The sequence below is a fragment of the Pholcus phalangioides genome, unplaced genomic scaffold, assembly GCF_987345545.1.
Source record: "Pholcus phalangioides strain wild (caught in Gottingen) unplaced genomic scaffold, Ppha-v1.0 ptg000004l_1, whole genome shotgun sequence".
NCBI classification, from domain to species: domain Eukaryota; kingdom Metazoa; phylum Arthropoda; class Arachnida; order Araneae; family Pholcidae; genus Pholcus; species Pholcus phalangioides.
The window spans coordinates 39,196,809-39,205,902 of record NW_028301597.1 but is presented as its reverse complement, the minus strand read 5'-3'; positions in this window follow the sequence as shown (position 1 = coordinate 39,205,902).

The window sequence follows — 9,094 nt, the reverse complement described above, 5'->3', positions numbered from 1 at the left end:
ATCATGGTCCGCTGCTCTGTCTCTAATAATTTACGGACCGTTGAAAAATAAATGAATGGGGGATATAATTTGCGGACTGCTGAGAATAAATGAATCATAGAAAAACTTTGATAATCGGCAAAAAATAACTGCCGAAATTATTCATTCCCGAATGAAAACTCTTATTAAAATAATAAATTTTCATGCTTAATTTTTTTTTCATGGACAAAATACAGTCAAACCTCGTTAATGAATCATTCTGAAGAGAGCAAAAATATGACTTAGTAAGCGGAGTGACTCGTTAAACGGAGTAAGCCGTAGCTGTGCCAATTCCTGCCTGAGGACAATTGGGACTTCCCAAAAGTGACCCGGTAAGCGGAGTGGCGTGTTAACCGGGTGACGTACTAAGGAGGTTTGACTGTATTGAAATTAAAATTCCAATGGAAAAATTGGAAAAATTCCTGGTTAAAAAAAAACAAAATTTACGAAGAACACCCGGGATGTACATTGAACAAATTCTGGACAGAAGCTTGTGGTGGGAGTGTGTGGATGGAAACCATGCTTTTCTTCAGAGTGAGGGGAGGGGTAGAATGTGGTTTTCAAGGTCACGTGACAGGACTGTACATTAGTATTTTGCCTATGGACATTCCCCCCCCCCTTCCCGCACGTTTACCGATCGCCTTTCCTTGCCAAAATGCCAAAAAAAAAGAAAGATTAACGGTCAGTTGAATTTTGGACGTGGAAAGAAAAGGCATGAACACTCCTCAATGTGTACAGCACATGCATATCCACCAGTACTGACCTCTCTCCTCCACCCCAACAACCAACAAGAGAAAAAGGGGGGCATTTGGTGAATTTTCTATGCTGCTGGTCATTAGTTTCTGGCCGTATCTCATTTTTGAACGGAAGGGGAGATCGGGTTTGTGCTATCTTGGGGGAGATGGGCTCGACGTGGATCCCCTGAAGGATGGATCGGAAAACAACTTCCACCCCTTTAACACGGAACACGTATTTTTTGTGTGCGATGTAATTTTTCTTGGGGATCCCCGTCTTCAGGAGTTCAAGGATGAAGCGAAATGGGGGGGGGGGGGCTTCTCAATTCTTATACATAACGATTTCTTTTAACAATGATTGTAATTACTAATAATAACAAGATAATTGAAGTTAATAATACAATCGATCCCGCTTATAACGTTCCCACTTAACGTTTTCTCGCTTAGTACGATTCATTTTCGTAGTCCCAACTATAACTGTGTGTGTGTGTGATTCTCATTAGCATTTCCCGTATAAAGCGTTTCCTGCTTACAGCGTTTTTTCAGGACGGTTTTTTTTTGTTAAACGTTATAAACGGGATTCACTGTAATAATTTATGGGAAATAAATTCGGAACGAATGAAAATTTTCCAATGATTTTAATGCCCTTTTTTTTGACTAAGGCTCATGGCCCTTCACATCCTGCAGCAGTCAAGGCCCTCCTACGACGGAATGACCAAAAAAAAAAATGACATAGAGCATGTGTATACGTCCAAACAGTGCCGTCTTAAGAGCATCATGGGCCCCCGGGCCAAGTGATTTTTCTGAGGCCCCACCTGGTTAATTCTAGAAAATTTCAACCAGATCTAATTTTTGTGGGGCCCCTCTTCTCTTGAGGCGTCCCGGGCCGTGCCCGAGTTGGCCCATGCGTTAAGATGGCACTGTGTCCAAATTATCAAAAAGTGTGACCTACAAAGCAAGGAACCATGTCAGTGAGTCACCAAAAGATTCACCCAGAGCGTGTGCAAGTATGTGAGTAACCGAAACATGGTGCAAGCATGTGCATGACCAAAAGAGTGACTTTTAGGAATGGGAATAAATTCGTGTAGCCCACACAGGCGACGAAACCGTAAATGCGCGTCTGCTTACTTACATGCGTATTTGTCAAACATATACCCCTTTTTTGGTGAATTACATTTTTGTCCATCATGACTTGCAGTAGCCTTCCTTCTATTCCCTGGGGTTCGTGATTTTTTAGTAATTTTAGCAATAAATAGCAACGTACTTGCCAATTTGACAATTTTTTGGTTGTAATTGGAAACTTTATTTGCATTTGACATTTTTTTTTTCTTTTTTTGGTGGTAATTAGTGATGTCGCCCGGAGGTCCTGATTTCCCACATTTTTACGAAGGAAATATGGGAGTTTAGGCATTTATCATGTTGTGCGTATTGATATTTTTCTACCGGAACACCTTTTGCGGGCCAGATGGAACCCTGTCGCGGGCTACGTCTGGCCCTTGGGTCGAAGTTGCACACCTTTGCTCCACTACAATTACGTTTGATCAGAATCAGTTTAAGATGATCGAATCATCTTCACACAGATGCGAATTTATGGTTTTGCCGCCCTTTCCACATGGTACTATAACCCACTTGGTCCCCACTCCTGTAAATACGCTTCTGTCTCTTGGTCACTCCTTTTTTATATACACTCATCCATCGGGAACACTTCGATATCTCTCCGAAATGGGAAGCGGGGTGTTTCCAGTCGTCAAAAGTCACTCTTTTTGTCACTCACAAGCTTGTGTACTCTCTTTGTTACTCATATCCTTGCGTACCCTCTTGGTCATTCTCATGCTCACAGACGCTCTAGGGCAGGCATCTTCAACCCGTTGCTTGCGAGCACCACGGTGCTCTCTGAACTACCCAGAGAGCTCGATGCTCACATCCGATTTCGTGCTCGCGAGCACTTGATCAACGTTCCAATTAAACGCCTTGCACAAATTGTGCATTCAAGGATTCAAATCATCCCGATTTCATGCATCTTGCCGTACAGGGGGTGCTGTTCTTTCGAGGGTGGGATACAGTCAGTGCTCACGACTGGGAAAAGGTTGGAGACCTCCGCTCTAGGGTCACTCTTTTACTCTTTTGCCATCCACATGCTTGCACACGATCTAGGTCATTCTTTTGGTCATTCACATACTTACACGCACTCTAGGCCATTCTTTTGCTCATTTATGTGCTTGCCACGGGCGGAGATACGGGGGTGGGGGGAGAGGGGGCATTGACCTCCCAACATCATAGGTGGAGTCGACTGATCTAATGTATATATGTATATGTTAACTGACATCATCATCGTGGCCCCCCCCCCCAGACTTCCAAGTCTATCTCCGCCTATGGTGCTTGCACTCTATTTTGTTCTCTCCCATGCTTGCAAACTCTATAAGTCACTCGTTTGATCATTCACTGACCTGGTTCCTCACTAAACGGAGGTGAAGTTATGGTTTTGACAACATTCCTCCATTTCAACAATTTTCCCGGCCACTCTTTTCTCAAACTTGCCCCCCCGCAAGGGCGTAGCCAGGGGGGGGGGGGGGACTTGGGGGTCTGGTCCCCCAAAATGACCGAAAAAAAGAAAAAAGATGGCCAAATCCATTGTTCTGTCAGTTTGGTCCCCCCCCCCCGAAATGAAAGTGGACCCCCCCCCCCCGAACGAAATTTCTGGCTACGCCCCTGCCCCCCCGCAAAGCACCCCCCCCCCTCGTGAATACGCCACTATCTCCACATCCACTGGTCATGAATAAAATTCGATTACTCATAAAAAATTCAGATCTATTCATTGACGAACGTCTCGAAATCCCTGAACAAGTCAAAATCATCGCCACAATATCATAAACTGAAAATCCTGATGAAACGTCATTGAAAAAACACTCTCTCTCTCTTTTCGCATAAAACACACATAAAAATATCAATTTAAAACTGATCCAGCAACTTCAATCTTAAACACAGACCAGAGTTTTCTTTCACTATAACCAGTGTGTGGCATCGATACACAGGATTGTATGTAGGTTGCAGCAGGTATCGAAAAACCAGTTTGTTTTTTTTTCTCTCTCCGTTTGCTATCGGGTATTTGTATGGTCTTCATTGAAGACCAATGGCTATTGACAAGGTTGCTTTTGTGGAATTCAGATTCTTTCTTTATAGCCTTGGGGTGGATAAAAAAAAAAAAAAGAGAGGAAAATATAAAGAAGAAGAGCCCTACGTCAAAAATAGTAGAAAAGAAAAGATCTTTTTACCTGTTTTCGTGATAAACAAGCCATGGCCAAAGTTCGCAGGAAAAAAAAAAAGGAGCTTCTTTTTAACCATAAATAAGAAGACTTCCTTTATAAAAAGGACCCTCCCTTGTAACAAAAATCCCCTGGGCACACAAAAGCCTAACTTATTTCGCACTTTTATTCAGAGAGAGAGAGTCTGTCACATTTTCTTCTCTGGGGACATCGAGTTGTGAAGAAACCCCTCATGAGATGATGTAATTTGAAAGAATTGAGACACTTTTTACGGCCCCAAAAATTATTTGTTCTTATGGAAAGTGGGGGTGGGGGGGGGGGCGTCCCCATGGCTCCCACATCCTGGAGCAGTGCCCCTGGGCTGGGACCCTCCCCCCTTCCGACGAGACTTTCACGTGCTCATTTATTGATGAATTTATAGCGTGAGAAAGTAAAAAAATTGTGAAAATCGTCCCGGGCCCCAGGGCTGGAACCTTGTCAGCCCACCTTTTGTGAGGGCCATGGGGATTCCATTCAGTCCCGATTTGGGAGTTTTTTTTAGTGCGTGGTGTGGGCGGATATGACGCATGCACGTGTTAATTGGGGGAATCTGCATAAAAGTTAAATAATACCTGTACGGAAATAACGTGCACACTAAATACGAATTTATGAAGAATTAATGAGAAGAGAAATAATTTCAGAATTCCTGAATATTCGGAATAAATGGAAGAAATGATTTCAGAACCAATGAAAAAGTTGAGAATCGATGCAAGAAATGATTATAATATTACATAATTTTATAATAATGGTTTATAATGAGTATTGGCCGAGATATTCAAATCAGAAATCACTGAAAATGAAAGAACAGTATATGAATATAGTATATACAAGGGGTGACTATCATCTGGCCCGCGACAAGATGAGAAAACTACAGTCAAATCTCGATAAGTCGAATGTGCACCCAAAAACTTCGAGTTATCGTTAGTTCGACTTATGGAAAATTGATTTGAGAGTGGGAAAAAGAAAAAAATATTAAAATAACAGCATTAGTATCGCATTAGTAAAACATGCCATACTACTTGACATGAAGAAATTCGAAAACACAAATTACTTTAATTTAATCATATCTAATTATTGAATGAAAATATTAACAGAGAAATAAACTAGACGTACATACTGCATTATGGACACCGACGCCTACATGATACCGTATAAATGAAACGAACTGCATAAATAAAGTGTATACAAGATTATTTTCTGTCAAAAAAAATGCACTGACTGCATATCTCTTCTTTCGTGAGAAAGTTATTCGCATTTTGCAAGCAGACAAATGAATCTGCTAAACTCTATTGCTAAATGCTAAACTCTATTGCTAAATGCTAAACTCTACTGCTAAATGCTAAACTCTACTGCTAAATGCTAAACTCTATTGCTAAATGCTAAACTCTATTTCTAAATGCTAAAATATTCTATTGCAAAATGCTATAGATTAATGAAATTGCGTTTCGATTAACGAAATTAAGGTTAATGTAGGAAAAAATTTGTTTCTGATTTGACAAAAACAATTTGTATTTTCAGCACACAAATAAAAAAAAAACCTCTTTAAATACACAGATCACACGATCGATTTCACAAACCTGCTGTGGGATAGCTGTGGAAGTAACAGTAGCAGATTTTCTTCGATGATTTTCGCAATCATCCGTGGTCAGTGATGGTCATAGATATAATATGATACACAGGCATAAGATATGTCCATGTGTTACGTCTATGGCGATTTTAACCTTGACGAGCAAAAAATTTTCCTTCTAAGCAAGTAAAACTAAAAAGAAATTTCCACGAGGCACACAAAAAATGTTTTGTGGCTGAGCTGCGAGCAACTGACTACATCAACTCCGGGGGTAAAAAATACCCAACCAGAAAAATCTCAGGAAAAGATCAAGTTCACCACACGTTTGAAAAATCAGAGAAAAGATGCACCAACACCACATTTCTATCGCGAAGTGCTTGAGAAAAGTTTCGCAACCACGAAGAAAGTAAAGTCCACAATCCGGGGAAATTTTTCTGAGGCCGCACATTTAGTGCCGCAACGAGGGGGGAGCAGGCAGGTCTGGTGTCCCGGGCGCTGAACCAGAAGGGGCCGCCGAATTCACCTTTTAACTGCTTCCTCTACGAGCAAGGGGCTCTAAACTTGCCTCGGACGAAATATCTAGTTGCGGCCCTGCGCACATCCTACTGACTCCGCTGAATCTAATGAGTTCCCCAGGAAATCAGATATGTGTCAACCCAAAAATATTTTCCAAATCCAGTTTCGTGCAGTGATCTCCCGACTTTGACAAATACTCTGGAAAAATTCTATCCAGTGAAGAGAAGGAAGCTGCCCCGGTCTTCTTTACTTACTGACGTACATTAAATACACCTTCCTGGACTGTTTACTAGTCCTTCTGTAACCGCGCCATCAGGTTTCAGAGCTGGTCATGGGGCTAATCATTTGAATCTGGTCTGATGAAAAATTGTAGTCCACACTGCAGCTATTTTACGCAATTTCCTTCTGCTCTGATTTCACTGCCTATGAGAGAGTATACGGGGGTGTCCTGTAATCGCTAATGCGGCTTTCATCTTATCAACCGTTTTAGGTATAGTTTCAATTTAAAAAAATGCTTACAGTGTGTTCAAAATTTAATCTGTACCAATGATGAAAATACAGTGTGAGGAGGCAAAATAAAAAAAATCTAAATTTTTTACACGGTCCCCTTGTCCTCTAACTTCCAGTTAGAAAGTTGTTGCCCCGTCTCTCCCGAAGCTAACAAAAAAAAAATTCCATGTTTCTAATATTTCATCATATTCGAATTCGAAAAACAGGAAATTTGGGAAGGGACAGCATAAACAAGGGAAAGAAGCGTAGTCCGCGTTAGTTTTTGCTGTTCTTTCCCAACTTTTCTCTGATATTTGAATTCAAATATCTCTCTGAATATTGCAATTAAAAAAAACATGGGATTTTTTTTTCTGTTGGCCCCAGGAGAGACGGGACAACAACTTTCTACTTGAAACTTAGAGGAAAGGGGGGATCGTATAAAAATTTAGATTTTTTTTTATTTTGTCCCACGCTGTACTCTCATTCTTAAACTCGTACAGGGTAATTTTTGAACATCTTTTCATCATGTTTTTCAAATTGAAATCACGCGTCTAAGGCAGGAGCACTCACAGAACACCCTGTATAAATACCCTTTTCAAAAAAAATCAAGAGTTCAGTTACTAATTCATTAATAATTGCTTACAATTAGTATTTCATTAAATGAAGGGTTTAGTTAATCAGTTAATAAATCCCGTCAAATGTTTTTAGCCCGTGATACCATAGCAAACAATTGTACTGGTTGCGTCTTATGTGCCGGAGTCCCCCCCCCCCCCTTGTGCATGTGGCTCATGTACCGCAGTTTTGTTCCTGGTGCGGCCCGCGACACTGCGTCTGACCATTATGTTCACCCTCGAACGGAAAGAAGTTGGCCAGCCTTGGTATATACAGTGTGAATCCATAATTATCTTTGCCGCATTTTCTCCTCTAATTTTTGAATTCAACTATCTCAGCGAGTATTGCACTTAAAAACGTGGGAGTTTTTCCGTTGGCCAGTGCCGTCTTAAGGCATGGGCCTACCCGGGGACGGCCCGGGGGCCTCACAAAAATGAGACCTGGTTGAAATTTTCGAGAATTTGTTTGGTAGGGCCTCAGCAAAATCAATTGGCCCGGGCGCCCATGATGCTCTTAAGACTGCCCTGCCGTTGGACTCAGGAAGAAAAAAAAAGACGGGGCAACAACTTTCTCATTGGGTTATTGGGAACACAACGCAATGTACTAACTACCAGACTACTTTACAGCACACCAATTTCGGTCATATATCGCCATACGGCAATTTCTAACCAGTGGAGTTGGGGGCAAAATGGAGGAGTGTTATCAATCGGTGGTCGCCCCAGTTTCGGTAGGTAAATTTAAAAAAAAAAAAAAATTCTGACGTTCTTGCCCGGATTCGGACCCGTGGACTTCGACGGCATCCTTGACGGTGGATGACGAGCAACACTGGGGGGAGGGGCATCTTACTTTTTGAGGACAGGGTTCCGTTAGTTTTTTTCATTTTATTAATTATACAACCCCTTCCAACATGAATGACGTATCTGAGGTTCACACGTTTTCTGGATACTTTTTTCTAATTGGAAGTATATCTGCCTCTAGGATCAATGATTCGCCAGTAAAATGCGGCAAGGGGAATTAAGCAGGGGCGTAGCCAGAAATTTCGTTCGGGGGGGGGGGAACCACTTTCATTTCGGGGGGGGACCAAAGTGACAGAACAATGGATTTGGCCATCTTTTTCCCTTTTTTCGGTCATTTTCTCACATTTCGGGGGGGGGGACCAGACCCCCAAGTCCCCCCCCCCTGGCTACGCCCTTGGAATTAAGTAATAACCCTGTACATGTACATGCTTATTAAATGTCCCTATAATATGTAAAAAAAAAAATTTCTGAAACCAGTCAGGGGATGTCGGAACGGGTGGGCCAGCGAGGCCCGAGCCCGTTTGATCAGCGCCCAAGAAACTATCGAAAGTTTTTTTTTCTATCTCTACAATTTATTTATTTCAGAATTTCTATCAGAATCCTGAAATTGTTTCTTTTCTGATTTCGGTTTTATTTTAATCAATATTCTGGATTTCTTTCATTGTTTTTCAATTATTTTATTCATTAATTCCGGAAATGTTTTCATTACTCGTGGAATTTTTTCACTTCTTATGGGAAATACGCATTTCTTTCATTAATTTCAAAGCCTCGTCAACCGTGAACCTTCATTAATTTTTGTGTTTAGGGTAGGGTTACCGGGCGTTCTCCTTAGGAGGACATGTCCTCTGTTTTTGATGTCCTTTCAAGCGTCCTCTCACGTTTCGCGTCCTTTGTCCTCCTTTTTTTCAGGTTTCCGCGATTATATTTCTTTTCTTTTTTTCTCAGAAATTTTTATCCCACTTTGAAACATATGGGCCATCTTCATTACCATGAGTGTTTTTTTCCATTTACCGATAGCTGTCGAAAATTCCTAGAATTTTTTTTTTTTTTTTTTCGCGT